Genomic DNA, 25,966 nt, shown 5'->3' on the forward strand with positions numbered 1-25,966 from the left:
CTTGAGTGTGAGTGTGCTGGGGAGTTTTAGGTGTGAGTTAGGGTAGGTAGGTAAGAGTGTGAGTGTGTAAGTGTTGAGAGTGGCCATGTTTGTATGTATGCGATATGTGTTTGTGTAAGGGGGGTGTAGAATGTGTGGTAGTGGGTTTGCTGTCTTCCGTTTTTTAGCATGACCTCGGAGTTAGCATATATAAGTAGGGTGTGTGTGGAGGCTCCCACCCACTTACAGCAAGGGTGTGTGTGTTAGTTTTGTTGTGTTCATGTGTGTTGGTTTGGTTTGTTGTAGTGTTGGGAGGTCGATGTATTTGTGTGGTGTATTGTTTTTGCGTCGTTCGTGGTTTTAAATTTTGCGGTTTTGGGGTTTTGAGTTTGTGAGTTTTTGGCTTTATAGTCTCAAGATACTGAAATTCGATATTTCAGTTTTTCAGGATTATAAAGAGAATATATATGAATATATATATATATATATATATATATATATATATATATATATATATATATATGTATAAAACTGCAAATGACCGACAGCGAGATAACCGACACCGGAAGATCGACAACAGAGGAGACCGACAGTTGAGAATCCCAATGCTGAGAACACTGACATGTTAAGGTAAGTGTGCGATATGGACGGACGTTAGGGTCAGGGTGTAGGTAAGGTAAGTGTGTGATAGTGATGGCCATTAGGGTAGGGTGCGGGTGAGGTAAGTGTGCAATAGTGACGGACTTTAGCTTTAGGGGTGGGTTAAATGAGTTAGGGTTAGGGTGCGGGTAAGGTAACTGTGCGATAGTGACGGACCTTAGGGTTAGGGTTTGGGTTAAGGTTAGTGCATATATAGTTGTGTATGTAAGGTTTAGTGTAGGTTTGTAAGGTTTTTGGTGTGCTTGTGTTGTGTGTGCGTTTTTCGGTAAAGTTATTTGTTTTGTTGATTGCCGGGATTGTGGTTTGTCGGGCATGTGAAGTTTCGTGTTTTTGAACTTTCGGTTTTGTTGTGTCTTTTATTTCCTTGTCGGTGTTTTGACGTGTCGGTGTTATCAGGTAGACCCATATATATATATATATATATATATATATATATATATATCTATATATAAAATTATCTCCGTGTATCTTCATATCAAGTTTTCCACACAACACCTACAAACTAACCTCATAAAGCATGCAATAGTAATTGCACAGTTCTGCTTACAATAGCATTTCACATACAGTTTGCAAAGCAGCAGTAACAATCAGAACTGCACAATGACAGCTATACAGTTCAGGATGTTGGAATGCGTAAAGAATGATATGCTAGACCATCAGGGATTCATCTTAAAAGTACTGTACCAGCACCAATGTTGCAATATTGATGGGGGAGCGCCAAATACTTTAAGTGATGCACTGGCACCAACATTACTATGGGATCGCAGGAGGAACCACCACCACCAGGGAACTCTTTAAGTGCTGTGATGGCACCAATGCTGCTACAGGGATCGGGGGATGGGTGGAACCACTGGATACCAGGGATTAAGTGAAATGCCATGAAATGCCATAATGGCACAGGCATGCTAAGGGGATCAGAGGGTGAGGGGATATACTATACACCAGGCATGATTCTCTAGAGTGCTGTGCCAGCTCTGACATTGTACAGGGGATCAGGGGGTGCAGGGATACAATAAACACCTACAATGATTCTCTTGAGTACTGTACTGGCACTAACATAATAACACAGATCAGGAGGTGGGAGGATACATTAGACCACCATGGCCTAATACATACATGCTGTAATGGCACTAAAGTATTACAGGTGTGAGGGGGGAAGCATGGGAGGTTAGATAGGGTAGGGACAGGTACTGGGAATGTGGTGCGTGTGTGTGTGTGTGTGTGTGTGTGTGTGTGTGTGTGTGTGTGTGTGTGTGTGTGTTCTTTTGTGCTTGTGTACTAGTGTGTGTGAGTAAATGACTGCGGGGAATGCCACTGCCTACATGAGCAGCAGGTTACAACTGTGACGTGCAGGTCAGCCATAATCTGCACATCGTGATGGTAACTGAGATTCAAAAAACATGCAAATTAGCAGAAAACAAGGTCTTTCAGCATTGTGGCTAGCAAGTTTCTGAATTGCACATGGTCACATTGCTGTAGAAGAGATTTGTATAAGCTATAGAATGTAATGGGTGTTTTACTTTCATACACTAGTTTTACATTTTTTCACCATGTAAAACATGGCAGATAAGTGTTACATACAGCTCACATTTATTCATATGTTTAGATATTTGGACATGGTTCTGAATATTTAGAATCATTTTTTTGGAATTAGAATGAATAAAGCAGCTTAAGAGTTAAGCACTGTGATTTTTGCAGTACAGTGCTGGATATCCTAAAGGCTGCTGTTGCTGCACAACCACTGAGAATGCTACTGTTACAGTGGTATCTTATGATATGAGACAGGAAATAAATACCAACATTTTATGGACTAAGCCCATTCAGCTGAGTGGACTGCCAAACCAAATCCCATTCTAAACACTTCCCCTGCTATCTGACACATATGTCTTAACCTGTCTATATACTGCTATTCTGATATTGTCTGCAGGGGGTGAGGGGTTTTAATCAGGAAGGCTAAGCAGGCGGATAACTGCAGTGTTTAATAGCTGATAGTAATGGAAGTGTAGCATTAAGGATGGCATGATCGTATGGGTAGACAATAATGTTGTAAACCACTGACCAGACCACACTTGTGCCCCTTTTAAAACAGGAAATGAACCCCAAGCTAGTTTTATACTCCAACTACACATACCAGCTCTACTACATGGCCTTGTTATTCTGAAGGAGATGGCATGCATACTTAACACAAAGACAAAGAATATTCATACTCTCACACACACACACACACACACACATATATATATATATATATATATATATATATATATATATATGTGTGTGTGTGTGTGTGTGTGTGTGTGTGTGTGTGTGTGTGTGGTCTACATCAGAAGGTCAACTTACCAAAATGTTGATGTTTATATTACCAGTGAGCTAGAATACAAAACCACACAACAAAGAAAAGTGGCGGTAGGTGGTTGGCGAGAACATGGTAGAACAGAGATTGGGATTTTGCCCTTTCTCAACTGTAGTGTGATGTCAGAATTGGTATGCATATTGAGTAGGGCATGTCAGGAAGGTGCAAGGCTGCTTCCTTCCCTCCCCACTGTAAAACAGCATGTTTCTGATTTTGTGAGCTTTCATTGTTCGACCCATCAAGATTTTGTGGATTTGAATAACCAGTCTCAATCATTTAAACATCAACATTCTGATAAATCAACTTTTTGACACATATCCATATATATATATATATATATATATATATATATATATATATATATATATACAGATATCTTCAAAACATTGCATTACCAGAATGTCGAATGGCACAACATCAAGACCAGAAAATCAAAAGATCACACCACTGAAACTTTACATGCTCGAGATTTACTTTATGGAATACTCAAGTAAACAGCAACTTTTTACATAGGCTTCTATCCCTTTAAATTCTTACAATTTACATAACCAACATGGCACACATTTCCTTTAATGTTCCAGGAGCTGCAGTAACCTTCTATGGGACTACGTTATCTAAAACCAAAAAAAAAAAAAACACAAAAAACCAAAAAAGTGCTTTTTATCAAAACTCTTATCTGTAACATAGAAAGAAATGTAAAACTAAAGAAAGACTGTTACAGTAACTAAGCATCTAGTGGTCGCATGTATATCTGCTGTTATTCAGCAGATTAGCTTTAACATTTTTTTTTTATTTTGCATTTTTGTATGGGTGGTGCACCCCTCACAACCCCTGCGTTAAGGAAATGAGCAAATCTATCATTCCGCCCAGCTTAGCTTTTAATGTTATGAGATTCGGTAATGTAAAACTCAATCATATAAAGTTTCTGTGTTTTGATCTTTCAATTTTATTGTCCTGATGTGCAATTCAACATTCTGGTAATGCGATGTTTTGAAGTAGATCCATATATATATATATATATATATATATATATATATATATATATATATGTATATCTATATATATAGAGAGAGAGAGAGAGAGAGAAATATGTATAACTATGTATTTTAACAGTCATCTATAGATAAATGGTATGACAAAGACATGCATATATCTGGAATAATATGTAGATAATTTTTGCCTACTAGAATTACCTGCATTTTTGAAATATAATAAGCATTTGTATATATTTTTGGTTCATCATTAACAGTTTTGCTGCTGCACCCTTCATGTATCATTAAAGCTAATAAAATTCCTCTAAATCCAAACTATTGACTCCACTATCTAAAAAAAACTAAAGTAAAAGTTTACACAACATATACACAAAACACAAGCATTAACACACCACAAAAACACAACCCACAAAAAAAAAACAATTTACTTTAACAAAATGAACAATGCAAATAATAATACATGAAATCTGGGGTGTATTCGCCATTCACTACAATGCAAAAATTAAATAAATAGATAAATAAATAATTTTACACACTTCAGGCACAAAATTCACTTACATGTTCTCCAAAAACAACACTGCCACCTAAATCAACCCACTTTAAATTGAAATCATTCCTGTGAGGGAACAAAAGTTAGCTGAATAAAATGCAAAGTAAAATATAAACAACTCCTAGCCAAATCAGAAAATGGCATTACCAGGAAAGAGGGATATGATTCTATCAAATATACTGAAAAATACACTAAGAAAAGTAACTACCTATTAAACTAACAATTTGTAAAACAACCCTCAGTAAATTGTTAAAATACTTCAACGAGATAACTGTGATTACCCAAAAGGAATAATTGAAATTTACCCTCAGTTTGTACAGGAGAAAAACACTAGCAAGACAGGTCATTCATAAAAATCACTAAAAGTCTTATTAAGCAGAAGCTTATGAAATTAACATAGCTAACTGATGTCAATGAGAAACACTACTCTACCATGAAAAGACACATACACACAAACCTAATAAATAAACACAGGGGTCTGGTTTGTGCGTCCGAAAAATTATTTTCCACTGTAAGATTAGGAAACTTGATTAGGAGTCATGAAGAGACTTCATGAATACTAGAGTGCAATATATTTGACTTATCCCACAACAGACCCTGAAATATAATATTACACGCACAGAGACACACACACACACACACACACACACACACACACACACACACACACACACACACACACACACACACACACACACACACACAAAATGCACAAATATTGAAAGACAAAGCATCAACCCTGGAATATCAGAAAACACTTACCAAAAGCACAACACAACGAAAACCATGAAGATTGCAAAATGAAAACAGTTTCCTTCTGTTATCGTATAACAAAAAATCAATACATTTGTCTGAATAGTGGTAGCATTGTGGAAATGTTTTTTTAAGATAGCACACATTACTAAAGTGGTGCAGGAGGCCGCACTACCTTAATAATGCATGCTATCTCTAACTCTAACTCTGCCCCGCCTACTAACCCTAAGCTGACCACTAACACTACACAAGACACTCAAATACATATCGGATACATCAACACACATGCTCAATGCTAAATTTTTCCCTTTCCCTAACCGTTGCTCTAACCCTAATCTGCAAACACTCCCACAGCACTAAATCTATCTGCTCACCCAGTTCTCACTGTAATCCTAACCTGCAGACACTTGCACACTCATGCTTGACCCCTAATGCAGAAACCATGGGTAAAATTCAAAGCTGCAGCATTAACGTCACAAATGCACACTTACCTCAATGCATTTTATAAGTCCATGTCCTTGTAGACTATTTTAAGCTTAGCCAATTTTCTTTAAAGGTGAGAATCAAACTTTGTAGTTTGTGTTTGTAAGGTAAATACCTTAACTATTATGCCAATCCCTCTCTTAGTCCATTCATCAACTGCAGTGTTTGGATAACAGAACAAACACAGTGCAACATTTGGATAACACAGCAATCTTTAACACATACATTCAATAAGATATCCAGGCACGGAAAACATTTGTGAAAACAGACCATTGACAAACTATATGAGAGCTACATGCAGATATATGCACATAGGTACAGATATGTATAGATATATATGCACACACATATATATATATATATATATATATATATATATATATAGATATATACAGATATGACTCTATGACTATGATGCAACTATTTTGTGATTGACGAAACAACACCTTTGTTAAAAAGTAAGAGTTGTTAAAGCCTTAAAACTTATAGCAAAATCAGAACTGAATGAGATGCCTCAGTTTCATATTTTAAAAATAAAATCATAGAAACACAGAAATTATTGCACATTAAAGTGTTAATCAGTACTGCACCAAACTTAAGCCTGTTTCTCACACACCACACACACGCACACACCATACACAGTGTTGGTCAGTTGTCTATCATACGTAATCCTCATACATACACAAGACACAGACACACATAGTACACACACACCATATACAGTGTTGATCAGTTGTCTGTCACACTTAATCCTCATACACACACACACACACACACACACACACACACACACACACACACACACACACACACACACACACACACACACACTTTTACTGCATAACAAGTAAGATTGTAAACATAATTTCAGAATTTCCAAATCAGCTTGTGTCACCTTTTAATAAGTTATTACCTTGTTTATTAAATGAAGCTTAGTTAACATAAAACCAGCATTATTTATGCAAACTCATCTTGACTGTTTTGTAAGACAAATAAGAGAAAAGATAGAAGAAAAGAAAAAAGAAAAAAAAACAATACTGCCTTTGAGTTTTCTTCAAACTATTTATTAATTTTTCTTTTATTAAAATGATAGCTTGTTTTCACAGCAAACATCTGCTCCACCAGATTCCATCTGTTGCTGCACAGCCTTACCCTTCAAGCTCAAATAAGCTAACATTTAGCACATTCAGAAGAATGTCTCTCTAGTGCAGTGAGCTACTTTTGTTGTCATTCAAGATAAATACTCTCATTTAAGTGATATGCACATACAACAGTATCACTGATTTCCTTCATGCATGAAATGCAATGTATTTAGTTAAATGCCCATGACTGTGTCGCCTGTTTCCTGTAGTTGTTCTGTAGTGACCTTAAGAAGCAGCAGAGATGGGTGTTTCAAGCTGACCTGGATGATGTTAAGGGAAAGCAGAAAAAGTGAAGTGATTATGAAGTCATATTGGAAAGACTAGGCTGTGATATGTTGTGATGTTCTTACTGTGCTAGAAAATTACAAATTATTTTATTCATCTGTCACAGTACTTGCAAATGTCCATGGCATTCATTTGTTTTTTCTATATATCACATATTGGAATTCTATATTTATGGCTGTCTTTTTTAATTATTCTAAAGACGCCCTTGTTTTGATCATTAGGGGGACTCCTACTGCGAAGGGGTTTTATTGTCTCTTCTCTTATAGACAGGAATGATACATGGATAGCTTCCATCATATAGTAACCGACAGGTTTCTTTATTATGGTTCATCCTTATTTGTCCTTGAAGACTGTATGGTATACAGATGACATTACTCAGGAGGTATGGCTTTATTTCCAAGTGCTCACCTCAGGAGGTATGCATGCATTTTTATGTGGCAGCACCTACCTTCCTGTCAATATCTGCAGACTTCCCTTCTCCCATTGTTTGAATTCATCTACCTGTTGTGATGCAACTGTCTCCTCTAGGGGACATCCATACAGCAAAAAAAAAAAAAAAAAAAAACTTCCCTTCCCATAAGAAAGGATAGCAACTCTGCAGCCACTTCAAACTTTTCCCCCATTGTCTGTCTTCCAACTTTCCAACACTGGTAGCTAAACTCAAGTCTCTTGTTCTACAAAATGAAACACTTCCACTGTGACAGTAGCCTAGTATCCACAGTTTCTCTGACTATATATGTGCAACTCTTTTTTACCATAATTATATCTTTTACACAAGCTATATTATTAAAATCATGTGATCTGGTGCACAGGAAAACGGACTAGTTTGAAATTATTTAAATGCTCCAAGACTGCAATCTATATTTATTGATCATTGGAAATGGGGTTTAATGCTTGGCAAGTTTTATTTTTTATTATTTTTCTGTCCATCTAGTGATTGGACAATCTTTTTAGTCCTTTCTACCAGTACCAAGAAGCACACAAGCTTGCATTAGAATAATTAAAATGAGTTCTGGCTTTCTGTACTTCTGGTATTATGAGTGAGCTAAGTAAATGTCTGTCTTTTTTTTCCTTCAGCGGCAAAGGGATAATTACTACCAGAAAACTGTAGTCATTTAAAGGCGTTTATGATTTTAACTGATTACTTACAAGCTCTTTGTATGACTACAACTATTAAGGTGGTGAACACAGTCCTTCAAGAAAACAATTATATTACCATTTGAATGTCTCATCCAGGACCAGCATTTGGATTTTCCTCTTAAATTAGTTTAATTTACTGACTTACCTATTTACAAGGTAACACAATAAGCAACACAGAAACACTTTTATTCTATAGTTAGACTGTGAGATAGTAAATTAGATAGTCGACAACTACTGATACAAAATGAAATGTAATCAGCAAAGAGGGTCATGATCGGGTCTCCGATTGTAATCATGTTATTATGTGTTTGAGACATGGATGCCAATAAAATTCACCTTGAAAGCAAAGCTCTGTGGAACAGTGGTGCAATGGATAGTGTTGCCACCTCACAGCAGGAGGTTCTCTGGTTTGATTCTCAGCTGCAGTGCCTTCTGAGTGGAGTCTGCATGTCCTCCCTGTGTTCATATGGGTTTCCTCTGGTTGGTCTGATCCCAAACGCATTCCAAAGATATGCAATAGATGGAATTGGACACTCTAAACTGGCAAAGGTGTGAATGTGCATGTGAGTGTGTGGTGTGAAAGAACAGTCATGCCAGGGCTCACCACCTGGCAGTATAAACTTTGGCTCTAAATGATCGTCACTGTTGAGGTGACACTGCAACCCCATGTGCCAAAACAGGGAAAGGGTTGTAGAAGAAGGGATGGATGGACTTCTAATGTCTGTAAAATTCCATGGACATAGGAGGAAAGATAATCAGGGAGAAAAGGAATATCCATTTCCTTTTATCGGACCACCACAGTTAAACACCTATGAAAGTGCTATTATAGTTTTGTCTTGTGCTGCAGTAGTTCATAACAGGTTTATCTTTTTTCCAATTTTGGAGCATAATCCTGCGCTCCATGCACCATGTATTGTTTGCTGCACAAATATTTCAAAGTTATACAAAACTTGCCAATTAGTTACTAACAACCAACACAATATTGGTTTATCTCTTCTTCTTCTTTCGGCTTATTCCCGGTTAGGGGTCACCACAGCGGATCACATGTCCGCTCATGATTGGCAGTGGAGTTTTACAGTGTTGAGTCGCCAGCCCGGCACCCAACCTTCCACAGAAGGCACACACACACATGCAGTCATGCCTAGGGCCAATTTAGAGTGTCCAATCCACCTTTAGCATGTCTTTGGGATGTGGGAGGAAACCAGAGCACCCGGTGGAAACCCACGCGACCACAGGGAGGACATGCAGACTCCGCACAGAAGGCACCCCAGCTGAGGATCAAACCGGAGTACCTCTTGCTGTGAGGCGACAATGCTAACCTCTGCACCACAGTAGCCATCCAATATTGGTTTATTTCTAATGTATGAAATATCACCAGTTTATAAAATATCATTCTGAAATATGAAACAACAGTGGTTTGGAGGGCTCTTATATTCTAGCAACCAGCAAATGCAGATTACACTTGTTTACTTTTGTGTTGTGAAGTTATAGTTGTTGAGTTGAGTCTTTCAGCTTTTCCAGGTAAGGGGTTGCCACAGCGGAACTCCAGTCCGCTAATGATTGATAGTTGATTTTTACGTGCCGAGTTACCAGCCCTGATGCACAACCTTCAACGAAGGTACACCCATTCACGCATGTCTCCACGCAGAAGACGCTCTAGCTGAGAATCGAACCCGACAGCGTCTTACTGTGAGGCGACAACGGTGTTGTGAAGTTATAGTACATAACTGCAATTTACATTTCTGGAACCTTTACAAAAGACTCTAGTTCAAATAAAACTAGACAAATTGGGATTTAATCAGGAGTTTGACTTGAATCCTGTTAATAAAATCTCATCAGTCCCTAACAAAAGTATGCCCCACTTGGGTAGTTTCAAAATGCATTATGAAAAAATACATAATAATTGCTAACAAGCATTGCATTTTCCTTTCAACATAAAAAACCATGCCTTCTTTTAATTTAAATAGATAAGAGCTCAGCAGCTGCGGCAGTGTGTGTGACTTTGCTAGTATACACTTTTTTTCAACAGAAATTCTGTGCGATAATGAAGTAGACTGTCTAATATCACATATCTCAGTACTTATAAAATAATTTTAAAGTGAGGGAGAATATTTATAAATCTAAACTTGAGGTACTTCAGAAAATCAAGCACAATATGAGGGCTAAAAAAAAAAACAATACTGAGAAACTGAAAACAGTTAAGCAGTGATAACCTTGGAGAATACAGTGGTGTGCTTAACACGCTACATGTTATACAGCTGAGCTGATTACGATGTATTACTACTTCGTTCCCTCCCTACCTTTACACAAGAGGCACTGTGCCGCAGTCTGAAGGAGTATCTTGTTCCCTGTTCCTTTTCGCACCATGGATGCAGCTGATTATGTCTGTCTTTACTCCCTACAGGAAAAGAAAAGCAAAATAGAATTTAAATTGTGTTATGATTGTAGTAGGATGCTTCAACAAATCACATCAGAAAACATGCTGGCCTGAAGGACAAAAATAAATCGTCATTAATCCATCAAACTTGTAAAGCACTCACGCACACACACACACACACACACACACACACACACACACACGCACGCACGCACGCACGCACACACACACACACACACACACACACACACACACACACACACACACTTACACTTAGAAGAGGGAAATGAGATTCTACATCTAGATCAAGGGAGGTCATCGTCCCCCTGTACTCATCACTCATTAGACCTATGATTGAGTACAATGCCCGTTGAATGTATCTGACCAGACACCTGCTGCAGCTTGAAAGGCCCCAAAAGTTCCTCACCAAAAGGATAAAGGGTCTCAAAAATATGTCTTATGCTGCCCGACTGAAAGAACTCCAGCTCTATTCAGTCTCATACCGCTTGCTCAGAGGTGACCTGTGCCTGACATATAAGGCCATGTCAAACCCAGATTTGATGAATATGCTTCACCTCAAAAATCTAGATCCCTCAGAAACACAAGGGCGGGAGACTTAAACCTTGACACGGTTATAAATAGAACGTGCTGGAGGGACAGATTCATAACCCAGAGACTCCCTATGCTGTGGAACAAAATCCCGGTACATGTGAGGCAGAGCACCTCGCTGGCCTTGTTCAAGAGGAATCTTGACCAATGGATGGGAGATCGCAGATATACCCCAGGGATTACTTCAGTGTCACTGCTTGACAGAGGCACAGAAAAATGATAGGCATAGTTTTTATTCAAACTAAAGGGGTGGCGAAAGCCACATAACTATGGGCTAGGCTTATAAATGCCCTTGGGCAGATAGCCTAGTATGAACCTATGAACCTATGAACCTATAAAGCAGTCATAACATTAACTCTTTTGTACACAGTACACTCCAGGTGTCAACTGAATGCTACTAGGGTTTCTAACATAAGTGCAACTAAGCAGTAAAATCCCTAGACTGGTTAAAACAATGTACTGGTATCTGTTTTTAAACTGCCAAAACAAGAAGAGGCAAACTACATTTTATGACATCATATAATAAATATGATATGCCATTTGTAATTAGAATTGCAATGTGTCCATAAAACAAGCACTTTCTATGCTTATCTGCTTTGCATCTATCTTGGGTTCTTTAAGTAACAGTGACAGTTATGATCTGATCTCTGGTCATAACCAGCTTATTATGTGCCTGAGACAGTGATAACCAGAAATTCACTTCAAGAGAGGAGTGGAGTCAAGTGAAGACTGAGACACAAATCTTGAAATCCATGTCAAGAGCACACAGTAAGTACTTAGGATCAGGGAGACCAGATCATAACCTTGAACAGTGCATGGAAGTTTGTCTGTTCAGTGTAATAACAATCATACCTCTCAACCTCTCAGCTTTGGAAATATCATACAGGTGGGTCCAAAATCATAGGTCTTAATACTTGCTTATGAGGAAATTCATGTGTCCTTATGGGGTGCAGGCACACAGATTAAATTTGCTCTTTCTCTAGGAGGCACTACATTTCAAATTAGACCCATTCTACAAGCCACATTAAACATACACATACAAGAAGTTATCAATCTTCTTACCATGTTAACCAACATGCAAGTAAAATAAATGCTGCATGCATATACGCAGAATGTTAATATGTCATTTAAACATATACAGAAAGAAAGGCACATCACTTTCCATTCGTAAGTAAAATACAACAAACTCTCAGCTTGACAAATTAGGATAAAGCCTTGATTACAATCCAGGCAACCCAAATTCAATTAGTTGCTCAGGCATCTGATAATGAAGGCATGGAGATCAGGCAGTTCTGTGGGGATGGACATGTCTGCATCTCCCTAGTGGACATCTGGTAGATGGTGGATCTCAAGAGAAATGATGAAGGCCTGGGTTGTATCAGGTGGTTGCACTGAAGTACGTGTTTGAGTTACCCCTTAATGTCCTCCCAGGCTGAAACTGACATCAGCACATGGGGGTTGGACTAAGGCTTACAGAGAAGCTTGCTTGAGTACATTATGATAATTCAGATTTCCTTGCTCCTCTCCCAGGTGCAGGGGGATCATATTGCTCATGATGATTAATAAGTGCTTCCCGTATGAAGGGACCAAATAGTGAAGGAATACATTGGGGTTCCCCCAAGGTCGTGGCACTGGAAGAATGAGTCAAGGGAACGAAAGCCAGTGATGTGATAGAACAAAGAAAAAATAAATAAATGAAGCAAAATAGAATAAACTAATTAAATGATGTCACTTCCATATATCCAACACATTAACAATGTAAGACACTTTTGTACAGCTCTGTTCACTCAGTTCTCTCTATAGCTCTGATTCCATGAGGGCTGGTGTATATAACCTCTAGGTATGAGTCATAAACTACTGCTTCTCAACGCAGCATAGTATACTCTGAAAGCTTTCCCCAGTATATTGCATAGGCAAACACTAAAAAATTGAGTTTCCTATGGCCTGAATATTTCTGATGGAAAATGAAGGTTGGAAAGCACTGGCAAAGAAAAGAACTGCCTTGGGAACAATGCAATAGGAGTGGGAACACTGCCGTAGTTGTGGGAACAATGCAGTAGGATACAATAGTAAAAGAATAGTATCACTCACTAATTCATTAATAGATGTACCAATACCTCATTTACCAGCAATTTTATGTGCATTTCAGTTCTATAAAAAAAAACAAGCTTATACTGGGCCACTTTAAATATCAGTCAGTCAGGCACATTCTATAAGATCCCTCCACACACCACTACCTAGTCATGACAGCACTGAAGGCAAGTGCTTTTGCAAATAGCATGGCTTCATTCAAATGTGTACAATGACAATTGTCAAAATGTAAAGCGTGTGCTGCTTCTGTTACATGCAACCTGCAACTGACCCCTTGTCTTGATTGTTACTTACCTTTCCTAGACAGTAAACTAGATCTGGAAGGATTTGCAAACAAGCCAGCAAGGAGTAGGCAAATGGCAGCATCACAATGAATCCGTCCTTTAGCCCAACAAGGAGCTTGCATGTAATTCTAGAAACACACTGGCAGCAGAACATAGAGCGTGATAAAACAATGTTGATCAATTAATAACAGTCAGACAAAGATCGCTTCTCTTCAGGCACAACAACAAGGCAATTTGCCAAGTACTGTATGAAATCAACCACAAACTTTCAGACAACAACTATCACAGCCTACTTTCAGCCACTTCTTCTTCTTTCGGCTTTTCCCAGTTAGGGGTCGCCACAGCGGATCACCTGTCCACTCATGATTGGCAGTGGAGTTTTACGGTGTCGAGTTGCCACAGAAGGCACACACACGCACACACACCTAGGGCCAATTTAGAGTGTCCAATCCACCTACAGCATGTCTTTGGGATGTGGGAGGAAACTGGAGCACCCAGGGGAAACCCACGCAACCACAGGGAGGGCATGCAGACTCCACACAGAAGGCACCCCAGCCAAGGAGTCCCTCAAGTAGAGCTAAACAAATGCCAGCATCTACTATGGTTCATTTGTCCATGATAAGCTTTTCTGATTCATTGTCTTATTGGCTCTACAAACAAGCAGAATGAAAGAGAAAAGGCAAAGCCATCTATGGTCAAATTAGAACAGCAGAGCAGCAGCACTTTGGAAAGCGCTCTGTGAAAGCACTCTGCAAAATACGGAGCAGTTGAAAGGCAGGCTACCAGTTAGAGAAAAGAAATGTAAGAGAGTGAAGGATATTACCACAGGAAGTAGCAAGCTGCCCATCTGGTGAAGATTTTAAAGTTAGGAAAATATTTCAAACACTGTTCTCTGGTGGTTGGTATTGTGTTCCAGAATGAGACTAGACAGTGCAGAGAGGTAATTAACAAAGTTTCTGTTACATCAGAAAGATGTGTAACAGGGGGGCGTGGCCAAGGATGAACACAGGATAGCAGCAGATTTCTTCAGCTCCACCAATTTCACTGCACTGACAGGAAATAATTACTTAAAAAATTAATTTATGAAGTAATTTTCTTTCTAAATATGTTTGTTTTATCTATTTCTTGAACTATATCTAAAAAAGAAAGGAAATTTTAAAAATATTCCTGTCAGAAATCACCTTGGAAATTTTCCTGTCAGTTTCTCTGTTTGAAATAAGTTCCAGTAAGACAAATTCTCAAGACTCCAGCATCAAGAAAGAATTTCAGTCTCTGATATCTACAATCCAGCAACTTACTGCTAAGATGGATAAACTGGATACTAAAATTGATACCTTCATAGAAAAAACTACAAAACAAATAGACTTGTTACATATAGACTTGCAACAACAGAAGATCCAGATTACAGGCATAGAAGAGACTGTAAATGACATGGAAAATAGAATCCAAGAAGAGGAAATCAACATTGAGTTTTTGCTGAAACAAAATACACATCTACAAACAAAGCTTGATGACCTGGAAAATAGATCTAGGGGCAATAACATTAGGATTTTTGGACTGCCAGAAAATATTGAAGGTAACAATATTACTTCTTTTTTAACAACATGGCTCCCTAAAACTTTAGACTTACCAGAAGCATTCTCTTTTGGTATCGAAAGAGCCCATAGATCTATAGCTAATACTAACTCTAACAAAAAGTATCCTAGATCAGTTATAGTTAGATTTCTATCATCTTTTGATAAAGAGATGGTTCTTAAATCTGCTTGGGCTAAAGCTCCTATTAAAATTAATGAGACAACTGTGCATTTTGACAATGACTATTCTTCCTTGGTAATAGCTAAAAGAAAAGTTTTTCTGCCATTAATAAGGGTGCTTAAAAAAGCACAGTTTAAAACCTACCTTCTGTTTCCTGCCAAGCTAAAAATCTTCCTTCCTGATGGTCCTAAAATTTTTGATGACTTAGACTCTGCATTACTGTTTATTAAAAAAAATAAGATTTTGGATAAAATAGAGGAAATGGAATGGGCTAGTCCTTCATTAAAGAGGTTGGCAACTGAAACTTTGTGGAAGACTTCAGAGAAGAAGAAGAGACTAAAAAACAAATGACTTGTTCTATGTTTTTTTTTTTTTTCTCTTTATTTTTTTTCACTATTAATCTTTTTAAATATAGTTACTGCATTTTCAGAAAGCCACAAATATTCTGAAAAAGATTTAATCAAAGTTATTTTCTGTGTGCAAAGAACTGTTTTGTTTCATAATCAGTCAAAATATCTGAGGAACTAATAACAAGCTATCATTCAATATGTTTCTCTTTCTGACTAAGAGAAGTAAGGTTAGTAACTTGATACATTTTTTTTTTTTTTCTTTTCTTCTTTTCTTTATTTTAAACAATGTCATTCTATTTAGATTATGTAGTGGGTAAGGGGTGGGGGAGGGCAGGGAGAGAAGTGTAATGAAAATATGATAAATGGAATAATAACTTATTTATTCCTTGTAAAAAAGTGTATATGTTGTTTAAATGCTATTGCTAATTATACTTCCTAGATTATATTGCTTATGCTTGTTTACAAATAATCTGTCATGCTTTAATTAATAATAATTAGAACTAAATAATAGTAAATAATATGTTTCACTTCCATCTTTATTAATATAAGCAGCAAGTAATATTCCATTGTAAATACTTTTTATAGCTTCCTTTTACATTTTTTTATCTATGCTTTTGTTCTCTTTTATTTTCTACTATCTTTTTTTTCTTTTCTCTGTTCTTTATTCTCTTTCATATTAATATATTGAAATGCTTTTGATCATACAGGCACAGTAAATAATAAGATTTGTATAAAAATTGAATTGGGGCAAAAATATTGAGCTCTATTACATATTAATAACTTTGGGCTTAGTTTAACTTTCATAGAGGCTGTAATAACTTGTAAAATACTTCGCGAAGGTTTTGTTATGTTTAGCTGCATTTATACTGCTAAATGAATGTCAGTCACTTGTTTTTAACAAAATTCCCGCCAAAATGTTAAGGGAGACAATTTGGGATGTGGGTTACCTCGTGAACAGTATCCTCGAGTTGTTTTAAAAGCTTCAACACTCAGAATTCACGCAGAGAAGCTGAAAGCAGTCAATTTGAACTTTGACCCCAGAATTCACACTGACACATCGCAGATTCATGAAGAACACTCTACCAGGAAGTAGAACTGCTGCAAATGCGACTCTGCAATGGAAAATGAACTCTTTAACATTTAAATGTGAGTTATTTTATATAATTACTTAATTATTTATGTTATAATTTATAAAATATGTAAGTTATAATGATTTTAAATGATGCAGTTTCTCATAGTAAGCAAATGTGATATTTTAGAAGGCATAGAAAGTGAAACATTTATACAAGTGTTTTTGAAAGTTTACTTGACTGCAGCATATTAATGTATGTTAAAAACTTATGATTTAAACATATACATTGCTATAATTCATTTGATTTATCTGATTGACAAGCATAAATAACTTTATGATTCTATTCTGGAAGAAGTTGTCATGTGATATATTTTAAAGCAGCAGTTTAGATATACAAAATACAGATGGCTTTCTTTACAATAATGCAAGTGTTTCTGAGAATTTACATAACTATGCAGTATGATTTATAACAATTTCTATAAATATATTATTTTTTTATTCTACTGACAATAATAAGTATGAGAAAAAAGCTCTGATACAAGTAATTTAAGGTATTTTGGAAGCTGTTAACTGCATTTACATAACAGAAAATAGATACATCTTAATATATGTAATGTCTGAACCATATTAGCCAAAGCTATTGATTTAAATGAACATTAGAACTTATTTTTACTAACTTTGAATAAATTAATATGTAAATATGCCCTCCCTCTTTTTTTTTTTTTTTTTTCTTTGTTTCACTCTCTCTCCCTCTCTCACGTCTTTTATTTCTCTCTCTCTTCTTGGTTCCTAATATCAAGTTTATTTGAATGCTATTTGAATATAAATGTATTATATTAAATAGATGTATATAGTAGTATGAATAGTTTTTAAAAAAAGTTTCTCTTAGTTTATATGATGCTGTTTTATCAAATGTGTAGCTTTGTCTTACCAGATAATCTAATTGAAAGTTGTTAATTTAAGTTAATAATAACTAGTATTAAATTGATAAGGTGGCAGCTGAGGTACTGCTGCTTAGGGTAGGGGGTTAACTTGAGTAGTATGTACTACTCTAAGTTGGAGTTTTTAACTCCAGGCTGGGTGCAAGGTTTAATCCTTACATTATTTTCTCTTGTTCACTGTTGCATGTATATAGCTCTGACATCGACAATACATTTTGTAAGCTCATTGTCACTACAAACAAAATTGAATCTTATACAAAATCCCATAAGAGATTCAATAAATATAGCTATATTTAAAGGTACACCTAAAAGAGGAGGTATAACATTACTTATTTTGTTAATTGTTATTTTGATCATAAGTTTTTTATGTTTTAAAAATGCCAAATGACATCTCTAAAAGGAATTTCTTTAAACATTAATGGACTGAATAATCCGTGTAAAAGGGCAAGCCTAATAAGATACATTAATTTACATAAGGCCAACTTAGTCTTCCTTCAAGAAACACATCTCTTGAAAAAAGATATTGATAAACTAGTCACAAACAAATATACAGTATTGGTTAGTTCAGAGCACACTCAGAAAAAAAGAGGAGTGGCTATTTTATGGAATAAAAGTATGCCCTTTCCTAAAACTATTAAGTCTTATCAAGATGATAAAGGAATGTTTTGTATGGTTACAATACAAATTAATGGGAAGACTTATACATTAATTAATGTATATTGGATACCTGGAATTGGTATTAATACAGTGAAATACCATCTTGATAAGATCATATCATTTTCTATAGGAGATATTATTTTAGCTGGTGACTTTAATTGTATACTACATGAAAGTGACACTACCACTATAGAAAAAAGGAAAATTGCATCTAATGCAAAACATTTAAAGGATTTTGCTAATTCTTATCATTTAAATGATATTAATAATCAGATAGACTCAAAATCATTACCATACACCTTTTTTTCTAACAGATACAAAACTTATTCAAAAATAGATAGAGTCTTTATTTCTAACCAGATGGTAACAGAATTAATTCATTCTAAAATCATTTCATGTCCTATATCTGATCATAATATAATTGTTTTTGAGTTCATGATAAAAAATACTCACAATGTTCAGATCAAAAGGATACCAGCATACTTAACTCAACTAAAAGACTATAAAGAATATATACTTTCAGAAGTACAACATTTTCTAGACATAAATAATACTTCTGAAGTCTCCATTGTCTATGTTTGGGATGCATTAAAATCATATCTATATGGACAAAGTATCAGATGGTATAATAATAAAAGGAAATCTTGGGATAAGGAATTGTTAGATATTCAAAGTAAATTAGACTCTTATAAACATAATAATAAAGAAAATATTATGGATAAGAAAGTCATTGAAGAAATAAACAAACTAAATGAGAAATACAAAGAAATTTTAACTCATAAAGTTAAAATAACTCTAGAGAAATACAAGTTTTTGTCTTACTCAATAAGCCCCAAATACTTACATAGACTTAAAAATAAAACAAAAGGTTGAATAAACAAAATCATATCAAAGAAATTTTCTCCAAGGAAAAATAAGAATGTTTCTAGTCTACCAGAAATACTAGATGAATTTAGAAATCACTTTCACAAAATTAATCATAATAACATTAACATGGAACCTAAAGATAAAATAAAGGAATTTATAACCACAAACATGAATAAAAAGCTTAATAAACAACAGATTAAACTATTGGATAAAAGTATTTCATATACAGAGGTTGTTACACAAATAAACAAGCTTAAATCAAACAAAGCACCAGGTAATGATGGTATTATACCAGAGATATATAAAATCCTTTCTAAAAGTACATACTCATTAATACATAAGGTTTTTATTTTGGCCCAAAATGAGCTAATAACTCCCCCATCTTGGCAATATACATTTATTTCGCCAATTTTAAAACCTAATAAAGATCCAACTAGATGTACTTCATATCGACCCATCACATTACTTAATGTTGATTATAAAATGTTTATGAGTATTTTTGCTGATAGATTGAAGACAATCATCCCTGGCATTATAGATATAGATCAGACAGGCTTAATTGTAAATAGAAATACTTTTGATAATATAAGGAGAACTCTAACATTAATTGATTTTGCAAATAGGAAAAAGAAAGATTTAACACTTATTAGTCTTGATATAAGTTCAGCATTTGATTCAGTAAGTTGGGACTACCTGTTTACCTTACTGAAGTGCATAGACTTCTCAGATGCATTTGTAAATCTAATTGGGCATCTTTACAAAGGAACATTGGCTTATATTAAGGTAGGAACATATGTCTCACAAAAAATACCCATTTTTAAAGGTACAAAACAAGGGTGTCCACTCTCTCCACTATTATTCACTTTAATAATGGAGCCTTGGGCTAATTTGATCAGAAACAGTACTGACATAGAGGGTTTTGAAATAGATGAAAATACAACATCTAAAATTCAACTTTTTGCAGATTATGTTCTAATTACATCAGCAGGATCTAATTCTTCTGTGCAGTCTCTATTTGATAAAATGATGAATTTTAAAAGTATTTCTGGTTTAATATTCAATGAAGAAAAAACTAAAATACTACCTATATATACACGAAAAATGTTCTCATTAGTGATTTTACTAAATATGTACCCAATTCAGGTCAGATAACTTATTTAGGTATAATATTATCTAAAGATATTAAATCTATTATACATAATAATTATAATACCTGTCTTCTTAATATACAAAATCTTTTCAATACCTGGAATAATATTTTTTTACTATGGAAGAGAGACTTACAATTATTAAAATGATAATATTCCCCAAGATATTATACTTAATACAATCAATAATACTCCCACCTACAAAAATAATTATCAAGAAATTGAATACACTAATGTTAAATTTCCTATAGGCACCTAATAGACCTAGGATTGCATTAAAGAAACATACTAATAGCTGGTCTCAAGGGGGTATTTCTTTTCCAGACTTTAATTAATATACTATCTCTTCTATTGTAAAAGTTATTACTTTATTAATAGATCAGTCATATGTTGCAAAATGGAAAGATTACTGGGAGCTAATTAGTATTCACTTCATGAAAATCTCCTTAACACATAAAAATATGATTGTAAATAACTCCATGTTATGGTTACTAAAGGAATTTTGTACTTCACCTATTACACCTAAACATATAGTTAGTTACCCATTAAACATTATTATTAGCTATCGTAACTTTATATTCATGCATCCTAAATATAGGGAATGGAATTTTATTATATTCCCTATAATGTATACTCGGGGTATGCTTTTATCATCCACTTCTGAAGGAACTCATTTAGCTACAGATAATGATCTAAAGTACTAGTATCAGTTGATATCTGATAACAAAGTTAAAAATCTAGGTTTCTTAAAACAAGAATTTGATCTAAGAGAAACTTGCTGGTTAGAGGTTCAGACCTTTAGACAACATCTCATTGATAAAATAGATCTAATGTCTATAACAGTTAAAGAATCTATCCCAACACTGATTGATTACTTGATATTAAATTTGCAACATAAAGTTTCTGATAAAGGTAAGCTTTCATAGATACATAAAATTATCAGACAAGAAACTTTTTACAGTGTAGATACCTACTGGAATTATTTCACTTCCATTAATGGTGACTCACCAAATCAACAAGATAAACAGTATATATTGGAATCTGCCTATAAAACTACGTCTTCCATTGTCTGGAGACTTTTTACATGGAAATTTTTGCATAGATCCTTTTATACACCTTTGATGATGAATAAAATAAATAATAAAGATAATCTATGTAAAAGATGTAATGTAGAAATTAATGCTGACTGGGCTCATATGTTTTATGACTGTATAAAATTGAAAGAATATTGGAAGTCAATTAATGAATTTTTGCAGGCTCTTTTTACAGATAATTTCATTATTTCAAAATCTCTTATATTATTCAACACACCTGTACCTCAAAGTGTTAAAAAGGTTAAGCTTCCCTTGTTATGGTCTATTCTAGCAGTGGCTAGAAAAATAATAACCAGAAATTGGATTTCAGATACACCTCCTTCGTTCAATGAATTTAAAAATGTTATGAATATAGTGTGCCATATGGAATTGAACACAATAAAGTCAACTACTACTAGAAAAACATCTTATTATATTGTATGGGATAATTTACCAAACTTGTTAAAAAAATCTTAACTTCAATAGCATGGTATTTTAGTTTAATTAATTGATCTGATTGTAGTGGATGTCTTTGTAAATAATTTGGTTGTGTTGTTGAATGTTATAATCATATCTATTTTATTTACTTGTATAAAATTGTTATGATATTTCTCTTGTATGTTAAAACAATAAACTTGTTTTAAGAAAAAAAAAAAAAAAAAAGAAAGATTTGTAACAAAGACAACTCTTTTACTGAATTCAGAGTAGAATCACTGCACTGGAAGTATTATATCAATTTTATTATCTACTTCACAATGGTTAATATGATATGTGTGTGTATAATAATGCTCATAATTTTGTCATTTTAAAGCTGTAGGTGATTATTAATAATATATTTATGGAATCCATGTTAATGAAGCATGTATTTAGTCGTGCAGAAGTTGCTGGAAAATGTACAAAGTGCAGCATCCTACATGTTACAAAAAAATAAAATAGTTTGATCAGCAGACATAGTGAGCAGGGGAAAAGAAGGCCCCAAAACTGCAGCCCACACAACAAATTCAATCCTGCTTGTTTAAAAAAATGGCATGTTTACAAAAGGACAGGTTTCCATTTTTGCATATGTGTCATCCAACACGCAGGACAAAATGATTGCTGGTGGCTACAGGAAGTCGGACATCAGGCTACAGCTACATAGCAGGTGAGAAAGATTATACTGCCTAAGTTGTAAAGCATGTAGACAGAAAGCAGACATGATCCAGAGAACCAGAGTGGGAATGAATGTTGCATATTCATCCTGCACACACAGCTTGAGAGCACAAAAGGAACTCAAAAACAGTGCCAGAAGGGAATGTAGACTGTGCACAAACCAATAACATGTTAATGTTAATTGGAATGTGCATGCATGACAGGGGAACAGGAATCAAATGATTTTCAGTCACACTGTAAAAAAAATGCGTATACTGAGGGAATTAAGCCTTAAAGCAAGATTAGGAAAGTCATAAGGGGCAGCTTGCCAAACTATTTGCAAGCCATGTTTAGATGATTTTAACTACAGCCCATATTTGAAGAATTACTCAAAATACAATCTGAAAAAAAAAAAAAGTTCTACCTAATGAGAGCAAATAAAATCTGCAATATGAAGCACCATTACTGATGGGAAATTTTCAAATTTTTATCAGGTTTTGCAGCAGCACCAAAGGGGTTTCTCGAACTACAGTTATACAGTGGTTTCTTTTCTCACCCTTTTATATACTTTTGTTCTCCTGGAACTTAGCTGAAATGGAATGCAGGCAACAATGACAACTGGAGATTCACAATTGTATTGGTGCTAACCATAAAAAGGTCACGATTCGAAGCAACCTAGATGTTCTAGACTCTGAATTCTGCTAAAATCCCCAGTCTGCAAAACACTAAAAAGCCTATGTGGCTCTGAGCTGCACACAAAGGCTTCAGATATGCAGTGTAAGACATACATTCTTCATGAAATAAATACATCGATGCCAAGGTAGCTGCCCTAAGTGGCTACTGCTAATATAATGTGTGCACTGGCACAGTCATCATTTTTCTTATAATTTACAAATGCACTTACCCAGGTACAAGTTAGGCTTCTCAGCCTACAATACGACCTGCCTAACGTCACTGCAATATCAGGCTTCCACAAAACCAGCAAGCTGTTTGATAGAAGGCAGAGGTAAATCTCTGGGTAACAACTTCCCCATTAATTATTTATGAGTGTGCCATATCAAGTACTCTTTTAAATCCCCAACTTATGGTTCAACATTAGCTCACTAGTCATTAAGAAACTCACTTCCTAAACCTGTGTGTGTGTGTGTGTGTGTGTGTGTGTGTGTGTGTGTGTGTGTGTGTGTGTGTGTGTGTGTGTGTCTGCACACACAGGCCTGTCTGTGCCTCTCTCTCTCTATATGTATATATATATATATATATATATATATATATATATATATATATATATATATATATATATATATATATATATAATATATATATATATATATGTACAAACACTTACTCATCCCTTCTTATATATGTTTCTTAAAATCACACCACTTATATAAAACTACTGTATGTGAATAATGCAAAAATAAAAACAAATGGGCAAGAGTGCTTAAAAAAAGCACTAACTGGTCACTTAGTGTTCCAAAGCAGAAAACTAATGTACAAAGAGAACTTGCACAAAAAACAAGTGCACCTGTTTATAGTGTGAAATGCGTACACTGTATTTTCTTCTACCTCCCATTTCAATTGCTCTTGCTAATCTAACTGTGGCTTAAAAAAAGCAGCCATAACATATTTGGGGGTTTGTACAATGGTTACAGTGTTCACCTCACAAACACAAGGTACATTGTTCAATTCTCATCCTAGGGAGGTTGTTGGCATTACACCTAAAATATTTACCTTATGAATACAAGGTGCAGGGTTTGACTCACCTCTGGTTATTGACTAAGCTTCTAGTATGTCTGCAGATTGATAGCCTAGTGTTCACCTATATTTTAAATTGCAAGCAATAGACAACTTAAAAACACATTTTCCTCTTTGGTTCTGTATTTTTAAGAAAACAGAAATAGAATGGTACAGTGCAAGCAGTAAAAAAGCTAAAAGTTGCCTTTTAAGTTGTCTTCCACTTGTGCTTTTATGCTCCAGTTCTGTTTTATGAAGCCAGAGTCAGAGAACAGAAAAATAGCAGAGCTAGCAGAAGCATGTGCAGCGGCATTAGTAACAAGGAGCTGTGCCACCTACAATGTGACAGAGCAGCACGAGGACATCATAACTGTAAGGAATCATGTGTGATCATCTCTTTCACGACAGCCAGACCAAATTCAGACCATCAAGGACCAACAAGGTATCGGCATATAAAACTTTGAGAGTGTCTGACTTTCTGGGCACATGTACATCTGCATTTCTCTGCCTCTGCATGAGTACACCAGGTTTTCTGTACATATGTGTGTGATTCTGTATGCATCTGCCTTTGTATACCCGTGTATGTATGTGTGTGTGTGTGTGCGTGCGTGTGTGTGTGTGTGTGTGCGTGTGTGTGTGTGTGTGTGGGGGGGGGGTGGCCTATGTCAGAAGACTGAAAGTTCAAAAGTCTGAAAATAAAAATATCTAAAACTCAAAATATCAAAAACATTTTAATGCAGGAGGCCTTTACACCCCTCATGTTGGGGGGTTGCATTCCCACACTCCCTGCTAATTACCAACTTTAAGATCACACAATAGTGGAGAAGGGGCAAGTTCCTTTTTCAATATTTTGAGTTTTAGATATTTTGAATTTCAGTCTTTTGAAAACTTTCGATCTTCTGAAGGGTGTGTGTGTATGTGTGTGTGTGTGTGTGTGTGTGTGTGTGTGTGTGTGTGTGTGTGTGTGTGTGTGTGTGTTGAAACTGTTAAAGAGTTACACAATTTTTAAATTTTAAATATAAAATAATAAAATAAATAACGTTAATAATTTTAAGAACAGCAATGCCCTCTGTGGTGGATGTTAAAGGAAATAATGGATCTTACAGGTGTGAGGAGGCCCATCAGCTATTGTGTTGGGCCTGACAACACCACTGAGTGATCATTTATTTCTTAGTAATACTTGTCCTGGTGGGTATTTTTGATTGCATATTTGACTTTCTGGCCAGTATTTCAGTCACAGACAGTACAAGCTAAACAATCTAAATCTAGCTGAAATGAATAAGGAAATGTAGTACATTTTCAGCTAACCATGTTATTATTACTGTTCAGTGCTGCAGTCAGACATAATTAATTTGCCACTTCAGCAAAATTTGTAATATTTTCAAAAAGGTGAATGTTATACTGATCAGATCTCAACAGCCCAAACTGGCCACTATATCTATTAACAGTAATGACAGAAGAGAAAGGTCTTAAAAAGTGCAATCAGTGACTTATCTAAACAGAACGAGGTCACGTATTTCTGAGATGACAGGGTTAAAATCTC

The 25,966-nt window shown here is 35.4% G+C and overlaps 1 protein-coding gene across 14 annotated transcripts in view; it reads right to left on the reverse strand.

Annotated features, from left to right (window-relative positions):
* The window catches only part of ADGRL3 (adhesion G protein-coupled receptor L3), a 3,684,852-nt gene that overhangs the window by 2,896,396 nt on the left and 762,490 nt on the right, over positions 1–25,966 (reverse strand). For all 14 annotated transcript variants that reach the window (XM_044060915.1, XM_044060918.1, XM_044060917.1 and 11 more), the window contains exon 3: positions 10,638–10,735. The gene's annotated coding sequence lies outside the window, so the exon portion shown is untranslated. The remainder of the gene's footprint in view (positions 1–10,637; positions 10,736–25,966) is intronic.

This window comes from Protopterus annectens, chromosome 2.part0 (genome assembly GCF_019279795.1).
Source record: "Protopterus annectens isolate FY-2018-M chromosome 2.part0, PAN1.0, whole genome shotgun sequence".
Lineage (NCBI taxonomy): Eukaryota > Metazoa > Chordata > Ceratodontiformes > Protopteridae > Protopterus > Protopterus annectens.